Source organism: Geotrypetes seraphini, chromosome 8 (genome assembly GCF_902459505.1).
Source record: "Geotrypetes seraphini chromosome 8, aGeoSer1.1, whole genome shotgun sequence".
Lineage (NCBI taxonomy): Eukaryota > Metazoa > Chordata > Amphibia > Gymnophiona > Dermophiidae > Geotrypetes > Geotrypetes seraphini.
Genome location: NC_047091.1, coordinates 157,609,890 through 157,632,297, shown reverse-complemented (window position 1 = coordinate 157,632,297; position 22,408 = coordinate 157,609,890). Strand labels below are relative to the sequence as shown.

The 22,408-nt window shown below is 43.1% G+C and overlaps 1 protein-coding gene across 4 annotated transcripts in view; it reads right to left on the bottom strand.

Annotated features, from left to right (window-relative positions):
• CAMKK2 (calcium/calmodulin dependent protein kinase kinase 2) overlaps positions 1 to 22,408 on the bottom strand; it is a 125,181-nt gene that overhangs the window by 90,635 nt on the left and 12,138 nt on the right. The window contains exon 2 of one of the 4 annotated variants that reach the window (XM_033956771.1): positions 9,971 to 10,072. The exons of the other annotated variants lie outside the window; for them this stretch is intronic. The gene's annotated coding sequence lies outside the window, so the exon portion shown is untranslated. The remainder of the gene's footprint in view (positions 1 to 9,970; positions 10,073 to 22,408) is intronic. 4 annotated transcript variants of the gene reach the window in all.

The following is a 22,408-nucleotide window of genomic DNA, read 5'->3' as shown; positions in this document are numbered from 1 at the left end:
CCGTATTCGCGGTTTTTATATCTACGGATTCGATTATTCGCAGTTTTAAAAAAACAAAAAAAGCATTTTCATTTTTCGGGCTATTTTAAGACCTGTAAGCCCCCACCTTAAGCCTTACCTGGTGGTCTAGTGGGTTTTCGGGGCAGGAGCGATCTTCCCACGCTCCTGCCCTGTGCAGATCGCTCACAGGAAATGGCTCGAGAGACTACAGGAGCTCAAGGCAGCCATTTCCTGTGAGCGATCTGCACAAGGCAGGAGCGTGGGAAGATCGCTCCTGCCTGAAAACCCGCTAGACTACCAGGTAAGGCTTAAGGTGGGGCTTTCAGGGCTTAAAATAGCCGGGGGAAGCGGTGGTTAGGGGCAGAACCGGCCCGAATATTATTCATGTTTTTTTAATATTTGCGGGCCGGCTCTGCTCCTAACCACCACGAAAATAGAGGGGGAAGTGTATTTTCAGCGAAACCAGATCACAGTTGAGGGCTTCATGCCTTACCTTTAAAACAAAAAACTCTAACCAACCGGCGTTCATTGACAAACTACTGATCCCCTACTCATCATCCAGGGCCCTCCGATCTAACAACCAAAACCTACTTTCCATCCCATCAATACGCAAACTATTCTACGATACCACTCACAAATCCATATTTTCAGTCCCCTGCCGGCTTTGACACGCAGCTCCTGACTGGATAAGGCCCGACTTAGTGCAGGAAGAGGCGGTCGTAGCGTACCGCAAGTGATTTCATGCACTCGCGGCGCTCCGGCTGCTCTCCTGCTGCCCTCTTCAGGCTCCCCCCATAAAAAACCGTATTCACGTTTTTTCGAGATTCACGGGGGTTCCTGGAATGGAACTCCTGCGAATATCGGGGGAGTACTGTATTTAAAAACTTCCCCTCCTCCACTTTCCTTTTGTTCCATGTACGTCAATGTGAACTTGTCTAGTATTTTTAATATTTGATAAGATATTGCTTTTAATTTACCTTTTTTATTTTTTTTTTAATCTCATTATATTGTACATCATTTAGACACTAGTTTTGATAAGACAGTATATCAAAAATAAAGAAACTCAAAACTTCATGCTGCACGGAGGGGTGAAGATTGTTTTTTTTTTTTTTGTGAGCTGCAGTTCCGGTTTTTCATTGCTGAAACACTGCCAGATAAGAGATTGCGATAGTGAAGCTGACACAGAAATGCGAGTTAAGATCTCTGAATTGCTGATCGACTTCTCGTGATGTTATCACATCGTATATGGCATTTGGTTTCTGAGCACGCATCACATTTTTTGAAAAAGTGCCTTGAAATGTTATAGTTTTTAGCTTATGTTATAAGTCACTCTGCCTAATTTTATTTACTTCTTCAGGGAGATAAAGTGGCTGACCTCCAAACAACTATTTAATAACTCTAATCAGACCAAATTTCTAACACACTAGTAATCTGCTCTCATACTAGAACCTAAAACTGCTTTAAATCCATACAAGCATCATAGAAACATAGAAATAGATGGCAGATAAGGGCCACGGCCCATCTAGTCTGCCCACCCCAAAGACCCTCCCCTACCTTTATCTGTGAATAGATCCCACGTGTGTACCCCATTTGGCCTTAAAATCAGGCATGCTGCTGGCCTCAATAACCTGAAGTGGAAGACTATTCCAGCGATCAACCACCCTTTCAGTGAAAAAGAATTTCCTGGTGTCCCTGTGCAGTTTCCCGCCCCTGATTTTCCACGGGACCCTTGAAAAAGAAGATATCTTCTTCCACCTCGATGCAGCCCGTGAGATAATTGAATATCTCGATTATCCAACATATTCACTCTGCAGCTCCTCGATTCCTCTCCTCTTGCGCCCTTTATTCCTTCTTGGAAACTCCGTTAATCAGGCGAGTTTCTCTTGCCTGTACCCTTCACCACTAATGCCAAGTCCAGACTCCGCTTGTTCTCTCTTGCTACGCTTTACGCCTAGAATAGACTCCCTGATTCATTACATCAAGCTCCTTCCCTGGCTGTATTCAAATCCAGGCTCAAGACCCACCTCTTTGAGGTTGCTTTTACCTCCTAACCCCCACTCGCTGCTGGGCATTCGTGATTGATGAACTCCCCAACTCCCTACTTGTCATATTTGTCTGTTGAGTAGACTGTAAGCTCTTCTGAGCAGGGACCGTGTCTTGAATGTTCTAATGCAGCGTTCCTCAACTCGGTCCTGGAGTACCCTCTTGCCAGTCAGGTTTTCAGGATATCTACAATGAATTTGCATAAAAGAAGTTTGCATATAAAGGAAGCAGTGTATGGAAATCAAGATTATATATATATCCATTGTGGATATTCTGAAAACCTGACTGGCAAGGGGGTACTCCAGGACCAAGTTGAGAAACATTGTTCTAATGCACAGTGCTGCGTACGTTTAGCAGCGCAATATAAATGATAAGTATTCAAGTTTCAAGTTTAATAAGGATTTGATTGATCGCTTAATCAGAATTCTAAGCGATGTACATATCAGTAAAATTACAAAATTTAGGGAACAATACAATAAATGACAAAAACTAAGTCTTGCAAGACTAATTATAAACTAACATTACTAACCCATTAAAACACAAGGAGAGGTAGGGAAAGGAAATACAAATTGTTTGATAGTTTCTGATACACAATGGAAAGCTTTTTGAACTAGAATTTGTAGACCATCGTTGTTGGTAGTGATGGGACAAAGGCGCGCTGACAAACGAGCGCCAACAATTGAGCGCAAGACTTCATCGCGCCGCAGGAAAACCTTCTTTTAAAAGGCTCCAACGAGGGGTGTGGCGGGGGAACCCCCTACTCTATTTAATAGGGATTGCGCTGCCTCATGCTGCCATCTTGGTCACCAAAAACGGTGGTCTACGAATTCTAGTCCAAAAAGCTTTCCATTGTGTATCAGAAAGACCCTCCTCCAAATCATTCTTCCAAACCTTCTTAAGAGCATCACATGAAAATCCGCAAACAAGCTTTACCCTCTTAAGTACAGCAGGGGCTGGATTCTAATTAGGACTAGTGCAGCGCTGAGCGCGATTCTATAAAAGTTAGGCGCCAGCTGCAGAATTGCGCCTAAATACCTGTGCCTAAGTTAGATGCCCCGTGTCTACCAAAAAACAGGGATAATATGCTTTTATAGAACGTCAGTAAAGTCTAATTATGATAGAAACAAACTGACTATAATGAACACCAATTCCAAGAGAGTGAAATTACTTTGAAGTACGCTCAGAGAAGTGAAACTCTGAAGAGAGAGACAACCCCCTCTTGGGACAAGAGTTTATCATCCAGTCATTGCATATTTGATAAATCACTCTCTGAGAAATGGTAAACGCTGGTTTATATCTATTTTTCAAAATTTTAAGTTCAAAAAACGTTTCTTTTCTTGTTTTGCACCTTTATTTGGAACATGTGTCACAGTGGTCTGCCATCCAGGTACTAGCCAGGCCTAACCCTGCTTGGCTTCTGAGAGGAAGAATGGGCCTACACAGGGCAGCCAGGGTGTAGGCCTAACCCTGCTTGGCTTCTGAGAGGAAAAATGGGCCTACACAGGGCAGCCAGGGTGTAGGCCTAACCCTGCTTGGCTTCTGAGAGGAAAAATGGGCCTACACAGGGCAGTCAGGGTGTAGGCCTAACCCTGCTTGGCTTCTGAGAGGAAGAATGGGCCTACACAGGGCAGCCAGGGTGTAGGCCTAACCCTGCTTGGCTTCTGAGAGGAAAAATGGGCCTACACAGGGCAGTCAGGGTGTAGGCCTAACCCTGCTTGGCTTCTGAGAGGAAGAATGGGCCTACACAGGGCAGCCAGGGTGTAGGCAGTAGTCAGATAGACCCACTTAAAAAGCAGATTTCTCTTTAGCCGCTGGCCCACCAATGAATATCGGTTTGGCCGGCCAAGTCTGCCGCTCTGAAACTTCACCCGGAAATCCAATGCTGGTGGCCACGGTCTGAAAATTGGACCCTTTATCTTGTATCCTCAAGTTAAGTTTATAAATCTTTCTGGAATGGGAGTGTCCTAGGTCTGTGTTTCCCAAGTTGGTACTGGAGTATCCCCTTGCCAGTCAGGTTTGCAGGATATCCACAATGAATATGCATATACGAATATACGGACTTTGGATGATGTTATATCAGATGGTAAGCTACTTGACTTTTCATGATTGCAACACAAATTTGGTCTTAACAAATCACAAAATTATAGATGGTTGCAGTTGAAGCAGGCCATTCAGGAGGGGTTCCCTGAATGGAAAAATCTAACTAATCAGCATAGTCTGCCGGTCTTATGTTTTCAGGTGGACTTCCTGGGACACCAGGCCGCTCAGTGGTATAAATTAATATCTGGATTTTTGAATAAGAAACCAAAGACTGATCTGCGTGACATTTGGAGCATTGAGATAAAGCATCAAATTACTGCGTCTCAATGGCCACGTATTTGGGCTTGGAGGATGATATGTACGGCACTGGCATCTATGAGACAAACTTTTTTTTTTTGTTTTGTTACAAAGAGCAGTTTGGACCCCAGTTTGTTTACAGAAAATAGATAGCTCTAAGTCTAATAGATGCTGGCACTGTCATCTCGAAGCTGGGACATTAGATCATTTACTATTCTATTGTCCATTGATACTTAGTTTTTGGAAATCCATTTGGGGCCAAGTGAATAATCTACTGGAAAATCCATTGGCATTATCATATGTGTTATTTGGTACTTCCATGAGAGCCAAGAGTCAAATATCTTCTAATAATAATAAACTTTTGCTCATCATGACAGGGGTTGCCATACAGCAAATTATGAAAAACTGGAAAAATTGGGATCGGCTGAAATATAATTTTTGGTGGAATTCGTTATGCCAAATCTTTAAAATGGAACGGGTAATAGCCATACAGCAGGGATATTTTAAGAAATTTAGGGATGTTTGGGAGCCATTAACAAAATATTGTACAGAATGAATATTACTTTTTCCCCTTTGTTCATACACGTCCAGGGTAGGGAGGGAATATTTTCTGATTTATTATGCTTAACAACAATTGTTGGGTATAAGGGAGGGGGATATTTGATGTGAGTTTGAATTTGATGGTATATTAAGTGATGTTAAAGTATAAAATGATTGTATCTTATGTTACACTTGTTGAAAGTTTTAAAAATGAATAAAGATTTATAAAAATAAAAAAAGAATAGGCATGAAATTGATTTGCTTATATTGTCTCTATTATATGAAAATTTCTTCCCTGCATATTCACTGTGGATATCCCCAAAACATGACTGGCAAGGGGGTACTCCAGGACGAGGAAGCTGGATGTTGGGGAGTCCCTGGACATCGTATACCTGGACTTCAGTAAAGCATTCGATAGCGTACCACATCGCAGGTTGCTGAGCAAGATGAGTTCTATAGGATTGGGCGACACATTGACGAAATGGGTTGGGAACTGGCTTGGAGGTAGGCTTCAGAGGGTAGCAGTGAACGCCACCCCCTCCGAAATGACGGAGGTAATCAGTGGAGTGCCGTAGGGCTCAGTCCTGGGCCCGATCCTATTCAACATCTTTATAAGAGACTTGGCAGAAGGGCTGCAAGGTAAAATAACATTATTCGCCGATGACGCCAAACTAAGCAATGTAGTGGGCAAAAGCACAACAGACATAAATTCAATGTCCGACAACATGATGCACGACCTACTCCTACTAGAGCGCTGGTCTAGGTCCTGGCAACTCAGCTTCAATGCCAAAAAATGCATTATGCACCTGGGCAGCCAAAATCCATGCAAGACTTACACCCTTGATGGCGAGATCCTAACAAGAACTGAAGCAGAACGAGACTTAGGGGTGATCGTCAGTGAGAACATGAAGACTGCCAATCAAGTGGAGCAAGCTTCATCCAAGGCAAGGCAAATCATAGGTTGCATACGCAGGAGTTTCGTCAGCCGTAAGCCTGAAGTCATTATGCCATTGTATAGATCCATTGTGAGGCCCCACCTGGAATACTGTGTGCAATTCTGGAGGCCGCATTACCGTAAGGATGTGCTGAGAATGGAGTCAATGGCCACCCGGATGGTCTCGGGACTCAAGGATCTCCCGTACGAGGAACGGCTGGATAAGTTGCAGCTGTACTCACTCGAGGAACGCAGAGAGAGGGGTGACATGATCGAGACATTCAAGTATCTCACGGGCTGCATCGAGGTGGAAGAAGATATCTTCTTTTTCAAGGGTCCCGCGGCAACAAGGGGGCATCTGTGGAAAATCAGGGGCGGGAAACTGCACGGGGACACCAGGAAATTATTTTTCACTGAAAGGGTGGTTGATCGCTGGAATAGTCTTCCACTTCAGGTTATTGAAGCCAGCAGGTTATTGAAGCCTGATTTTAAGGCCAAATGGGATAGACACGTGGGATCTATTCACAGAGAAAGGTAGGGGAGGGTCATTGGGGTGGGCAGACTAGATGGGCCGTGGCCCTTATCTGCCGTCTATTTCTATGTTTCAGGAAACACTGTCCTAGGTGATCCCAACCCTTTCATACTGGCTATGCGTTCAAAGGGCAACTAGCCACTTCCCCCACGGCTCGTCTCTCCATTGCATGTGCTGTGACAGCTGGCCTTAAGCAAACAGATTTTTCAGATGTGGACTCCGACGAATTTCCTGTTTGTCTCTGAAACCTGCTGATCTAGGAGTAATCTCATGCTTGGAAAGTTTATTCCAACACATCATTTGGAAGCATAACACCTGTGTGTACAGTGGATGCAAAAGAAGGGCACTGATTTTTCAATGTATCATCCACCAAAAAAGCATGAAGGGGAAACTTTCTAAGCCGGATCAGAAGGAAGCAGTTTTCAGCTACCAATGTTATATACTGTAAGGGTGTTTTTACCTTCCCCCTCCTTTTCAGGCGGATACACAAATATTATTTTAAGGAACTCTTTACAAAATACTATAATAGCCCTGCATCTATCATTTGTGGTACTTTTGTGTATCTGTTGACGTTATTGTATATGTAACTTGTACCACACCTAGAATTTTAGAGGGAGTGAGTAATAAATATTTTCCATTAAAAAAAAAGATTGATTCTACTCTAACTGGGAGAGGTGGGTAGATATCTAACAAAATACATTTGGAGTGTGGATTACATTCACCCCCAAGCTTCTCTTCTTCATCTGTGGGGAAATATAGCCACGATCTTGCCCTGCTACCCCAATGAAAAATTGCACACTGATAGGCTAAACTCTGTGGGTGCCCTTCCTGTAAGAAAAATCAGGCCTAGGGTTGAAACCGAAACAACTGATTGTTGGGGAGAGGGCACTGTGTTAACACGGAGCACCAAAAAGACAGAGGCAGGTGGCATCTTATAAACTAAACAATTTTTATTGAGAGATGAGTTTATGAAAGCAAGATTTCGCGTCACAGATTGCAATCAACACAAGATTCAGCATACGTGAACAATTTGTCCTTCTTCCATAGACCTAGAAGGTCTTTCTTTCAGTAGATTTTATTATTGATGCATGTTTCTGTTTTAAAATGTGTTTTGCATGCTACCATGGTATTATAATGAATGATGGTATAACAGATGTCTGAATAAGTAAATAAATACAATTCTAAGGGATATACCCAAGTAACTAAAGGTTTACCCAGGCAAATCCCTGGAGCTGGAAACTGTTCTCAAATCAGTTGCTAGAACTAGTCACAGAGATTTACCTTGTGGCGTCATTTAGCCACAATTAGAGAATGACACAGTGACAGAATTCATCACTGTTCCCTTCCCCGCGGATAACCGCAGGAAATCATCCCATGTCATTCTTTAGTGTCTATTTCAACCTCAGTTCTTCCACACTGGCATTCTTCAATGCAAGGCTTGAGGGTCAGTGGCTGAGCCCATTCAAACTCCAATTCTTATGTGAGCCAAGTATAAGATAATGAACCCATTGTGACATCACTGATGAGGTTGGCTCTTATTGGTGGAATGGGACATTATGACATCACAATATCTGCTCTGGATACCAGAGACTGTCATTCTTTAGTGTCTATCTCAACCTCAGTCCTTCCACACCAGCATTTTTCAATGCAAGGCTTGAGGGTCAGTGGCTGAGCCCATTCATACTCCAATTCTTATGTGAGCCAAGTATAAGATAATGAACCCATTGTGACATCACTGATGAGGTTGGCTCTTATTGGTGGAATGGGACATTATGACATCACAATATCTGCTCTGGATACCAGAGACTGTCATTCTTTAGTGTCTATCTCAACCTCAGTCCTTCCACACCGGCATTTTTCAATGCAAGGCTTGAGGGTCAGTGGCTGAGCCCATTCATACTCCAATTCTTATGTGAGCCAAGTATAAGATAATGAACCCATTGTGACATCACTGATGAGGTTGGCTCTTATTGGTGGAATGGGACATTATGACATCACAATATCTGCTCTGGATACCAGAGACTGTCATTCTTTAGTGTCTATCTCAACCTCAGTCCTTCCACACCAGCATTTTTCAATGCAAGGCTTGAGAGTCAGTGGTTGTGCACATTCGTACTCCGATTCTTCCCTCTCTGACACAGGGATGATTTCCCACGGTTATTTGCGGAAACGGGAATGGTGAGCAGTATTTTCGACAGGAGAATTTTTATCGCTTGCATTTTCAGAATCTTTTGTTCAATTGCTTTTATCCATATGGTTCTTGTATATAAATGTACTGAACATCATGGACCCCTGAGAAAGAAGTGTTTTTTTGGAACACGGACCGTGTTGGGTCCTTACTATTTAACATCAAGGACTAATTTTGGATATATTACTTTTTATTGATTTGATTTGAATTAAAATTCCTGTACCTTGTACATTTCCTGCAGTGTTTTGTTTGTTTTGTTCTATTTTTACTGCCGTTCTGTTGGTTTCTCTTTTGTAGTTTCCAAGTACCTAATATTAGATACTTCATTGTTTGTGAACCACTGTGAACTTTGAAGAGGTATTGGCAGTATACAAGTAAAAATTGTATTGTATTGCATTATCATTTCAATTATAATGTGCCGCAAAAAAACATTTGCTCCATTTACCCCCTCTTCTAGGAAACCGCGCTAGCGGTTTTTAGTGCAGAGAGCCGCGCTGCTCCCGACTCTCATTGAACTCCTATGAGCGTCGGGAGCAGCACGGGCCATTCAACGCATCTCTCTGCGCTAAAAAACGCTAGCGCAGTTTCGTAGAAGAGGGGGTTAGTGTGCCAGAGCTAAAAAAAAGATTGAGACACTGGTGTACATGAACGGTACTAACTGCATAGCTCTCCAAATAAAACATTTGGTTTCATTCCCATAAGATACAGATAAGTTGATCTTCGCAAAACGCAAATTTGATCATGTTTCCCCACTTTTGTCCAAACTCCACTGGCTCCCAATAATTTCTAGGGTTCATTTTAAATGCGCCTGCCTAGCTTTTAAGATCCTACACGGCATCCTCCCTCCCCTAATCCCACTATCTTGGAACTCCTTGCGTCCTGACGACACCAGGCCCACCCACAAACTTAAAACTATCCTTCCCTTCGCTAAAAGGTATCCTCTATGCGGGAAAATCTCTCTTCTTCAGAATCACAGGGCTTTGGAATAATCTTACTGCCCCACTATGAAATCAGGGCTCCTTCCAACTATTCCATAAGCACCTGAAAACTAGGCTTTTCACAAAAATGTAATGCTCTCCTCCCCCCTGTACTCAACCTCCAAACCCAATATGTTATTCCTTCCTATATTAAGCTTTTGTAAACCGTGCCGAGCTCTATAATTATGGAGAGGATGCGGTATATAAACTTAAGGTTTAGTTTAAGCCAAAACAGAATTATAGAATATCACTTTAGAACAGAACAAAAGAAAAACACTCATGGGCTGAGGCTCAGAACTCTGGCGCTGTAGGGAACAGCGCAGAAAAAAAAAACTTCCCAATGCTTAACACTAATATCATGCAAATTATATGCTCACTGTTAGCATTGGGCATTGGGAAGTTAAGGGGGAGGACCGTACCTGGCGCATGTGCATGAGAACGTTACAGTAAATGCAGCTTTTGTGTGCATACCCGGGCAATCCTGGAAGCAAAGTACACACATCGGCGTCGTTCTTCTGTGCCTTTAAATATAAAATTAAAATTATTATTTTTTTCACCTGAAAAGCTTATATTTATTAAGGTGTGCTAGCGTTTTTAGCGCACGCACAAAATTACCGCGCGGTACACTTCTAGAATAACGCCAGCTCAATGTTGGCGTTAAGGTTTAGCGTGCGCGGCAATTTAGCACGCACTATTCCGCGCGTTAAGGCCCTAACGCACCTTTGTAAAAGAAGCCCTAAATGCAGAAAAAAGGCGCTAGTGTGTGCTTTCATTGTCAGGTTTGCTCCGATTCGGTTCTCACTACCAGTGCTTAGAGGCGTACACGAGCGTCCTTCTGCTTCCAAATTAAAGAAGAACCAGCACAATTTAGAGAACAAATCAAGGGAAATCCTTTCTTCAAACATCCTAATGCCAGCTGCGTGCTGGCGTTAGGTTTCCAGCGGTACCGGCGGCTTTGTTTTGTGCGCTGCTCTCTAAGCATTGGGAGGGAATAGGAAATGATCTCATTAACATCAGTTTAATTACATTTAAATACAGAACTCTATGTCACACTTTTAAAATGGAACGCATGATGGCCATACAACAAGGACATTATAAGAAGTTTATGGATATTTGGGAGCCATTGACAAAATTCTGTAAAGAGCGATTGTTGATTTTGCCCTTTGATAATACACGTCCAGGGTGAGTGGGAAGATATTTTTTAATTTTGAGTGCAATTTTTGGATATATAGATGGGGGAGGGGGGGTGTTATATGTATTTGTCATAGAATATAGTGTTGTTATAGTGTAAAATGGTTCATAGACAACGGCGCGAAAGACAAAAGCGCGCGCCGACAATTGAGCGCAGCGCGCACCACCGCGCCGCTCTAAATTACAGTTTTTAGGGGCTCTGACGGGTTTTGTTGGGGAACCCCCCCAGTTTACTTAATAGACATCGCGCCAGCGTTATGGGGGGTTTGGGGGGTTGTAACCCTCCACATTTTACTGTAAACTGAACTTTTTCCCTAAAAACAGGAAAAAAGTGAAGTTTTCAGTAAAATGTGGGGGGATAAAACCCCCCACACCCCCCACAATGCGGCGCGATGTCTATTAAGTAAAGTGGGGGGCTTCCCCCCACGCCCCCCCGTCGGAGCACTAAAAACAGTAATTTAGAGCGGCGCGGCGGCACGCGCTGCGCTCAATTGTCTGGGCGCGCCTTTGTCCCGGCGCGCTTTTGACCTGACACCGTATAAAATGACTGTATAATATGTTGCGCTTATTTCTGGCTTTAAAATGAATAAAGATTAAAAATAAATAAATACAGAACTCGCAGGGATGGGGACATTCAGATCCCACAGGGATGGGGAGAAATATGTCCCCGTGTCATTCTCCAAGTTCACAACCTCAGGGTGCCAAGGTTTCTGCTCTAACTACTAGACCCCTCCTCCACTCTGCCTCTGTCTATTAATGAATACCCAGTGGCTCCTGGTTCTCTATCTCAGAAGAAAAGCCACTTCACGGACTAAAAGGTATCACATGGATTCCAGGAGTAGCCGTGCCTTGTCACTGATCTGATTTCAGTTTTGGCACACACCTGTACGCTGAAACCAGTGTCAAGCTCCATGCTTTTTTTTCGGACGGCAGGGGAGGCAGATATTTGCACAAGCTAAGAGCAAGAAAGAGTAAGGAAACAAATAATGAATTAAAATTTTTAAAGGATAATGATATCTATTTTGATCCAACTTTATGAGGGTTTTATGAAAAACTGTGAGCAATTTGAGAGAGAGCTAATGTTAATCAAATATGAGAAATATTCCATGTTGACAGAGATAGCTAATGAAAAAAATGAAGGAAGGAGGTTTGCTGTACATGTGCCAGCAGCGTGATGAGGGTTCACTGAGGACTTGAGCATCTCTGGTATAGCCATCTTTACTCAGACAAGGCCCTGGAGAGCATCTTCAGTGGTTTTTAGGAATCAGAAGCATCCTCTCTTAAATCTCTGGAATTAAGAGCCTGCGCCAATGAGAAAATCAGTTTTAAAAACCGAGGCCTTATGTTTTGTAATTGGTTCCTTTCTTGTTTCCGCAAACCCTAATCGCTCACTGTGCGATGAAGCCTGCTCCCTTACAGAAGTCGTGGATGCTGCCTGCCTATGGGCCTTAATTCTCTATCTCCTCTGCTCCTTCCAATATTTTGTGACCAATAGGTGCTCCCCACCAAAAGAACCCCCTGCATGCCAAGAAAATCATCTACAGTTGACTCCACCTCAGTGCACGTCGGTTAAGTGCACGCTTCTGTTATCCGCACCTGTCCACCACAGTCCCATTTTTTTCACATTAAAGTCAATGGACGTAAACTCCGGATATTTGCAATTCTGGTAAGCACACAATCCGCTTATGCGCACCGATGTCATACATAGGTCCAACTTCTATTCTCTCACATTACATTCACTCCGGTCATTAAATGTAATCACGTTCTGACCTGGATGATCCACATTTTTTGGAACTTCAGCCTAGGCCTGGCCAGGTGTTAGAACTTTCAGAACTGCCACCATTACACCGAACAGAACTGTTTTTATAACTGAACCGTATTACATTGTATTCGGTGTGTTTTTGGTTGAATAAAAGTTTTATTGCATTTGACTATGGCGTACTATGATTTCTCATGACTAAAAAGTGGTGCTCCTATTAAGCGTACACTCCGTTTAAGCCAGGGCTGTGGAGTCGGAGTCGAGGAGTCGGAGGAAATTTCGAGTACCTGGAGTCGGAGTCAGAAATACAAAAAACTGAGGAGTCGAAGTCGGAACATTTATCTACCGACTCCATTTTTGAACTTGGCATACCAATCACGAGCGATTCTTTCAGCTATAGCACCCACTATATACACAGCACAAATGTTGCGAGCAGCTTCTGCGGCCTTAGAACCTTGATTAAAAGCAAAAAGAAGGTGGTGTCGAAAAAGCTCATTTCTCTCAACTTGACATTCCATTTTCACGATCTGAAAATTAACCAGTGCGGTGGAGTTGGAGTCGAGGTCGGAGAAAATTTCGGGTACCTGGAGTCGGAGTCGGAGTCTGAAGTACAAAAAACTGAGGAGTCAGAGTCGGAACATTTATCTACCGACTCCATTTTTGAACTTGGCATACCAATCACGAGCGATTCTTTCAGCTATAGCACCCACTATATACACAGCACAAATGTTGCGAGCCGCTTCTGCGGCCTTAGAACCTTGATTAAAAGCAAAAAGAAGGTGGTGTCGAAAATGCTCATTTCTCTCAACTTGACATTCCATTTTAACGATCTGAAAATTAACCAGTGCTGAGAAGTCGGAGTCGGAGGAAATTTCGGGTACCTGGAGTCGGAGTCGGAGTCTGAAGTACAAAAAACTGAGGAGTCGGAGTCGGAACATTTATCTACCGACTCCACAGCCCTGGTTTAAGCGCACGTGGCGATCCGGTCCGAAGGGTGTGCACTTAAGCAGAGTCAACTGTATTACCGAGAAAGCCATGACAACATTCAACAAGAACTTTACGTGCTCTCTTAGCTCACCAGAATCAGAATGTAAATGGCATGTGCCCAAAATCCAAACCAGAAATGTTCTAAAGCACATTCTGTTCATTTCAAACTCAACAGACTGCAGATCAGCTATAATTCTCTTTGCTAACCGTATGACATAACTGTAGAGTACTTCACCTCTTGAAATTAACTGTTATGTACACTTCTCCCTCCGTATTTGCGGTTTCAGCATTCGCGGTTTCGGTTATTCACGGTTTTTAGCTTGCTGGCTCCTCCCTCCACATTACATCAGCTTGCATCGAGAAATCGCCAATTCCAAGCGTTTACAGAGAAAATCGCCGATTCCCAGCACTTTCTTTACCGTGTTTTGCCCTTTCCTTCAGCAACAGGCCAGGCCTCCCACCATGTTATTCGCGGTTTCACCATATTCACGATGGTTTTTAATAGAAAACAGCAAATAACATATAAAAAAGTTATTTGCGGTTTTTCTGTATTTGCAGTTCTGTTAATCCCCTATCACAGCGAATACAGAGGGAGATGTGTATATCAATTCCACCTGCTTTGGATTTGCATATACAGGGACAAGATCCTTTATCCAAAATTCCGAAAACCAAAAAGCTCCAAAAAAAAACACAAATTTTGACTCAAACTGGAAGTAGTCAACTTCCCTGATGTGACACACACTGAAACCAAAGCAGATATGTGTGTTTCACCTGTACTCTGCGCAATTCAGGTCAGAGAGCTCAAAAATTGGCAAACAGAGCCTTATTTTGAAATTTAAAAAAAATTTGGTGGCAATTTTATGGTATTATGGGTCTGCCTTTTTCTGGCTTAACATTACCATTCCAAAATCCAAAAAAATTCCAAAAACCAAAACGTGCCTGCTCCCAAGGATTTCAGATAAAGAATCTTGTACCTGTACTAGGTTCCTGGGAGTCTCAAAACAGCACAGTGTGCGCAAAAAAAAAAACAACTGGAGGGATCCAGAGGAGATAACGTAACGCATTTTGAAATTCTATGATCGTTCAGCACTCACGGACCAGTGAGAGGATTCTGCACTGCTCTGGCATTTCAAATAAAAGTCAAACCACCACTGTCAAATTATGTTATTTATCATGCTGTTATTCACTGCATTTTTTTTTTTTTTTGAAAGTGCGGAGCGTTCGCCGGGAGCTAGGTTTCTAACAACTTTTAGTTATTTAGATCACCTTTTTGTGTTCTTCAAGGGACGTCTCAAACGTATGGTGGTGTCCTAAGCCCCCGTCACTTGATGGGTCAAGGAGGACATTATTTACGCTTGCTTGTTGGCAGGGCAGCAGTTGGCGAATGTACTTCATAGCCATTCCGCCGGAGCAGTGGCTACTTCTTAGATTCGGTCCAGAGGTTTTTTTCCTTGGAGGAGTTTTGTCTCGCGGCTACTTGGTCTTCCGAGAGTGCTTTATCTCAGCATTACTGGTTGGTTGTGGGGGCGCATGCAGTGGATGTGTGTAGTGCTTCGGTTGTTGTGGAGATGGCATTTGCTTCCCACCCAGATTGAGGATTGCTTTGCTACATCCCATTGGTCTCTGGATCCATCTGCTGCTGTTGCTAAGGAAGGAAAAATTATGTTCTTACCTGTTAATTTTCTTTCCTTTAGACGCAGCAGATGAATCCAGAGCCCCACCCTTTCTGGATATTGTCTGTCGGTTGTTTCTTTTGCAACTTTCGCAGTTTGTTATTATTGATGGTTGTGTTCTTTTGAGATTTGTTATGGGAAAGAAGTTTTTTACATGCTATGCCTATTGATGGTTACGAATGCTTGGGCAAGGAGCTAAATTGGATATACAGGTTTGAATAGAACAGCAGTAAATACTAAGAGCTCCTTTTATTAAGCTGCGCTAGCGGTTTTAGCGTGCGCTAAATTGCCGCACGTGCTAGACGCTAACACCACCATTGAGCTGGCGTTAATTTTTGGCACGTAGCGCAGGGTTAGCGCGCGCCAATTGGCAGCATGTGCTAAAAACGCTAGTAAAAGGAGCCCTAAGAGAAACAAGTTCTATAGCAGTGGTTCCCAACTCTGTCCTGGAGGACCACCAGGCCAATCGGGTTTTCAGGCTAGCCCTAATGAATATGCATGAGAGAGATTTGCATATAATGGAAGTGACAGGCATGCAAATCTGCTCCATACATATTCATTAGGGCTAGCCTGAAAACCCGATTGGCCTGGTGGTCCTCCAGGACAGGGTTGGGAACCATTGTTCTATAGCATAAGTGTAAATAAATTATGCAGCGCAACACCAATCTTGGTAAAGAGAGTAATTATTAAATTTATACATTTTTTAGTAGTGATAGGAAGACCTCAGTGCAGGATTGTATGGTCAAGTAAACGAATGAACATTCAATACGACAATCCGTATGTCACTCTAGACCAGTGATTCCCAACCCTGTCCTGGAGGACCACCAGGCCAGCCGGGTTTTCAGGATAGCCCTAATGAATATGTATGGAGCAGATTTGCATGCCTGGCACCTCCATTATATGCAGATCTCTCTCATGCATGTTCATTAGGGCTGTCCTTAAAATCCGACTGACCTGGTGGTCCTCCAGGACAGGGTTGGGAACCACTGCTCTAGACCACACACCACACCATCATAGAGTCTTCCTTTCGTGTGGGATACAAATTCGTGCAAAACTAATAAAGTGAAAAAAACACAAAAACAGTGTAGTTCATAAAACAAAAAATGACTGCACAGTCCAGAAAACTGTAACGAGACAACTAACTTATCTCAATGGGAGATCTGAAGTCCCCCACGTGGCTCCCAGACAAGTACAGCATGTACGGTCTGAATGGTTAAGCTTAAAATTGCTGGGTAGATGAAAGTCCATCATCCGAGGTCATGTCAACGTTTATTCCTTAGCAACAAAAGCACTTAATGTTCAGATATTTAGGGATACATTTTGCTTCTGATTGAGTAAGTTCCTCCTCTTACTTTACACTTTCAGCTGTCACACACAATCTCAAATACCAGCAACTTTCATTTGCAGCCATCTGGGATTTTTTTTTTCTCCTATTCTGGACAGGATGCATAGAGTTCCAGCAACCGACTGGAAACTACTAGGTTGAGAGCGATTTTCATTTGCCGGGTTATGCTCAGCACAAATAGCATGCAAATTATATGCATGTTATTTGTGCTGAGCGGGGCCAGTTTTAGACACGTTGGGGCCCGGGGCAGAAATTAAGGAGGGGACTCCTTATCCCCTCTCCTCTCTGCTCCTCCCCTCCACCCCACCCGCCATTACTACTACTCATTTTAATAAGTCTCCTTATTACAATTATTTGAATTGGGTTTGGGTACATGCACTCACCCTATTTTAGGTTCACCATCTGTGGGACAGACCCTGGTAGACTCTCATTGATCACTGTATGAGATTCCCGGTAACTGACTTGATCCATGTGGTGAAAAAACACATAGAAAATACTAAACTTGAAACGTAGTGTTCTTTCATTATAGGAATTTTGTGCATGGATTACAGAATCTTTAAACCTGGGGGGGGGATAACACTCACAGGTTGTTGTAGGAGATAAAGAGCCGGTTTTTCTCGTACAGGTCCTCGTCAACTTACGACCTATGCAACTTACGACGGTTCGACTTTACGACGCATTTCCCCCATCTCCCATCCCAGCCCATATTTACTATTTTTTACCCCTCACCATTGGACTACCAGGGAAAAGGTACATGGGGAGGGGCATAGTTAGTATAGGCCGACTTACATCCAGATCGACTTGCGACCTGTCAGTTGGAACCAATTGCAGTCGTTAAGTCGACGAGGACCAATATATATATTGATATAACCTCCTCTTGTATATATATATATATATTTTGTTGTGGGCTTAGCCTTATGGCATTTTCATGTTGGTCTCATTTTGTCTCTTTGGCTTTCCTGTGTCTTCTAATAAGTCCCTTTCTAGTAGTTGCTGTTCATATGTCCTGTCTATACTGATCTTTCATTTTCACTCTTCCTGCTTTTTGCTCTTTTGTCTCTCTGTCCACTCAAATTTCACCCTTTTTATTTTTCAACTACCTACCAACTCCTTTTCTCATGCGCTGGCTCTCCTATTTCCCATCTCAGCCTTCCCAAGCCTCCTATTCCCTTCTATTTTTCATCTACTGCTCATTACCACATTTCTACCACTGTATTCACTATCCTCTCATTCATTTCCTTACCACCCTTCCTTGATTTCTCCTATGATTTCCAGTATATCTCCTTCCTCCATTCTTGTAACCCAGCATCTCCTGTCCCTCTCATGGCCTGACATCTCCTTGTCCTTTTTCATCCACCATCTCTCTGTCCCATCTGTCTTCCCTCCTGTCTCTCTCCCAACAACCCATCATCTCACCTCCTCTCTCTCCTCCCCCTCATGGTCCAACATTGCAACCGTTCTGCTTCCTGCTGTTCTACCCTCCTCTGACCCCCATGATTCAACATCTCTCCAGTACCCCCAGGTCTAACATTCCTCCTTCTTCTCTCCCTTCCTTTTATCCCATGCCCCGACATATTTCTTGCTCTTCCAACTGCCCTTCCATCCAGTATCTTCCCCTCCTCAGGCCTGCCTGCCTGCTTATCTTCCCTGGATCCAGAATCTCAGCCATTCTCTCCCTTTCCTCCATTCCACTGTCCACCATCTCTCTCTTTCTCTGTCCTCCCTTTCATAATTCCTTTTTCTAGCCTCTTCCTCCACTTCTGATCTTGTGGTTTCCCCTTCTCTCATCCCTTTCCACCCCCACCTCTGGGCTAACTGAAAACAGCTCCAGGGGGCCCTGTGGTTCAGGCAACTATCCCTCTTCTTGGTCTATCTCCCTCTCGCCTTCTGATCTTCTTTCAAAAATCAAACTTTTCCTTTCTCAGAGGGCCCTGGCGCGGCAGACATTCTTATAAGTTGCTGGCAGTGGCCCCAAAGCTCTGCCACAATCCACCCATAACATGCAATCCACTAATTACATGCAAATTACACTGGGAAGTTAAGGGGGGAGGAAGGCGCCTGGCACACGCACAGAAGAATTTTGTGGTAAACTCTGCTCTTGCACACATGCCCAGGCAAACCAGGACGTGAAACACACAATGGCATCGTTCTTAATCTACACCATTAAATTTAAGCTTTTCATTTTTTTTTTTCCACTTGAAAGGCTTTTTATTTAAGCATAGAAAACAGGTGCCAATGCGTGCTTTCATTTTTGGGTTTGCTCTGCCTTGCAGACATTCATCTCCCACTACCAGCGCTTGCATGGGTTTCCTTCTGCTTCCAAATAAAATAAAACCCAGCAAATTTTAAAGAAATACTCGTGAGAAATCCTCTCTTTAAAATCCCTAACACTGCTCTTGAGCTGGCGTTATTTCTTCAGCGGTAAGGAGGCCTCATTTACTATGCTTTTCGCTGAGCCTTAGGAAATGGCCTCACTAACATCCATTTGGCTACATTTCCATGCTTTTGGCTCTAGAGCTCTCTGAGCATTCTGCGTTCACTAACGCTGGTGCTAGTTTGGCGTTAATCGCCTCTAGCGCCCACGTTTGGTTTTGAGCACTGGCCTTTCAGTTTGATCATCACAGTGATAGTCTTGGGATGGGGGGGTCAGACACCAGGGTTCCTTCTATAATCCTGAGTGAAGTAGAACGGGTACAAGTGGATCAATTTTTCACTCCGTCAAAAATTACAAAGACTAGGGGACACTCGATGAAGTTACAGGAAAATACTTTTAAAACCAATAGGAGGAAATTTTTTTTTCACTCAGAATAGTTAAGCTCTGGAACGCAATGCCAGAGGTTGTAGTAAAAGCGGATAGCTTAGCTGGTTGTTTTTTTTTATTTATAAATTTATTCATTTGTTACAACTTATAACAATTCCATGAAAACAGCTTAGCTGGTTTTAAGAAAGGTTTGAACAAGTTCCTGGAGGAAAAGTCCATAGTCTGTTATTGAGAAAGACATGGGGGAAGCCACTGCTTGCCCTGAATTGGTAGCATGGAATGTTGCTACTGTTTGGGGTCCTAGAATCTTTTGTTACTCTTTGGGATTCCAGAACCTTGCTCTTCTTTAGGATTCTGAATGGAATAGTGCTACTCCTTGGGTTAGTGTCCTGGATTGGCCACCGTGAGAACGGGCTACTGGGCTTGGTCGGACGCAGTAAGGCTATTCTTATGTTCTATCAGTTTGATCATCACAGTGATAGTCTTGAGCTGAGAGTCAGACACCAGGGCTCCTTCTGTAATCCTGCAATTGTGGACCCTTGAAGGCAGCCATCACAACTCCCTTCCTCTCTCTGGTAGTGCGAATACTGTTGCTCTAGGAAAGGGGTAGGCAATTCCGCTCCTCGAGAGCCACAGGCAGGCCAGGTTTTCAGGATATCCACCATAAATATACACGAGAGAGATTTTTATTAGAGAATGACACGGTGACAAAATTCATCACCGTTCCCGTCCCCGCGGATAACCGCGGGAAACCATCTTCATGTCATTCTTTAAGGAGAGAGGGAAGAATCAGAGTATGAAAGGCCACAACCACTGACCCACAAGCTTTGCTTTGAAGAATGCTGAGATTGAGCAGCAACATTCCAGAGATGAGATTGTGATGTCATAATGCTTCATTCCACCAGTGCCTAAGAACCAATCACATCAGTGATGTCACAATGGCTTCATTATCCTTGGCTCACATAAGAATCAGAATATGAATGGCCACAACCACTGACCCGCAAGCTTTGCTTTGAAGAATGCTGGTGTAGAAGGACTGAGGCTGAAACAGACACTACAGAATGACAGTCTCTGGTATCCAGAGCAGATATTGTGATGTCATAATGCCGCATTCCACTAGTGCCTAAGAGCCAATCACATCAGTGATGTCACAATGGCTTCATTATCCTTGGCTCACATAAGAATCAGAGTATGAATGGCCACAACCACTGACCCGCAAGCTTTGCTTTGAAGAATGCTGGTGTAGAAGGACTGAGGCTGAAATAGACACTAGAAAATGACATGGGATTATTTCCTGCGGTTATCCGCGGGGACGGGGACGGTGATGAATTTTGTCACCGTGTCATTCTCTAATTTGTATCTCGAGGAGGCAGTGCATGCAAATCCATCTCATACCTATTCATTGTGGACATCCTGAAAACCTGACCCGCCTGTGGCTCTCGGGGACCGGAATTGCCTACCCCTGCTCTAGGATCTCCAGCTGATCCAAGAAGCAGAACACCCGCTTGGAAATTGAACCCAGGACCTTCCACACTGGGCCAGGTGTGACACACATTTTATAAAGCGAATATGCATTTTCAGTCACCTAGAAATACAGTCCACGTGCAGATTTGAAATTAGCATATAAAAAAAGAGGCACCCCAGAATGAGGAGGGGGGGGGAGGTTCTTATGAATTTATATTAAGAGGGTTCTTCGAAAAGTTTTCGCACTTCCGTATTTTCATGGGAAATGGTTGGAGCGGGAGAAGCGATAAGAGGGAGTGTCTTAGAATGTCGATCAGGCAAAACAGGGTGATTAGGTGGGAAAAATTATGCAATCTGCTTTTCAGATATTTAAAAATAGTGTTTAAAAAATTAAAAAAGTGCGGAAACTTTTTGAAGGCCCCCTTGCAACTTTAATTTTCAAGTTACGCAAGTAATACAGCAAACAACAAATATGTTGCTGGATTTCTCAGCAGCCTTTGACGTTGTGCTTACACAGCTGACGGAAACAGGTGTTGGTGGCCCAGTAATTACATGGTATAAATCTTGTTTGCCAGACTGACAACAATCATTTCTGTTCAACAACAGCACAGCATCTCCTTGGGCACTGAACTGCAGCTACCACAGGGATACATACGGTCACCAATTTTATTCAATATCTACCTCAAGCTGAGCCTGGTCGATGGACACAAAATTCTATACTTATGTTAATGTGTACAGCAACTCATTCAACCAGATCCAGCCACAGCTTTGACGAAAGGGATTTGATATATAGGCAGAAAAGAGCAGGAATTTCTGCACATAGGTATCGGCGGTAATTTATCAGAGTTTCTAGGATTCAAAAAGCCTCTTTGAATAAGAAACTTTTCAGATTTCCTTTAAACCTGTCTGGACTAGTGAAATACCTTGTACGCCAGTGGTCTCAAACTCAAACCCTCTGCAGGGCCACATTTTGGATTTGTAGGTACTTGGAGAGCCTCAGAAAAAAATAGTTAATGTCTTATTAAAGAAATGACAATTTTGCATGAGGTAAAACTCTTTATAGTTTATAAATCTTTCCTTTTGGTTAAGTCTTAATAATAATATTGTCACTTATAGCTAAAGAGACATATGTTAAAAAAACAGGGTTTTTTAAAGAAGCATTCGGACAAGATCTAAATCAATCTGATATTACTCATATATTCTGAATGTTCTAGACCAGTGTTCTTCAACCTTTTTACACCTATGGACTGGCAGAAATAAAATAATTATTTCATGGACCGGCAAACTACTAAGACTGAATTTTTTTTTAAAAACATTGCCGCCCTGTCCCCGCAAGCTCGGTCCCACAAACCATCTGATCCCATCCGCACAAGCCTCAAATAGTTATGATCTTATATTGAATATATTTTATTAAAGTATAAAAAGAAACAATATTCTGTACAATTGTCATTTTATAAATACAAATACAGGGCAAAGATCAACAAAACCCCCGTCTCCCCTCCCCTTCACATATATCCCCTCTACTATCAAGAAAACTGAATAAGCCAAATTATTACAGAATGCTTCACAAATATCATGCTAACAGAATACCACAGTCACATATGGCAGGAATGGTGTTAGGGGAGTGCAACTAGGGCAACTGCCCCCTGATCAGAGAGAGCTCTAAACCTGCTGGAA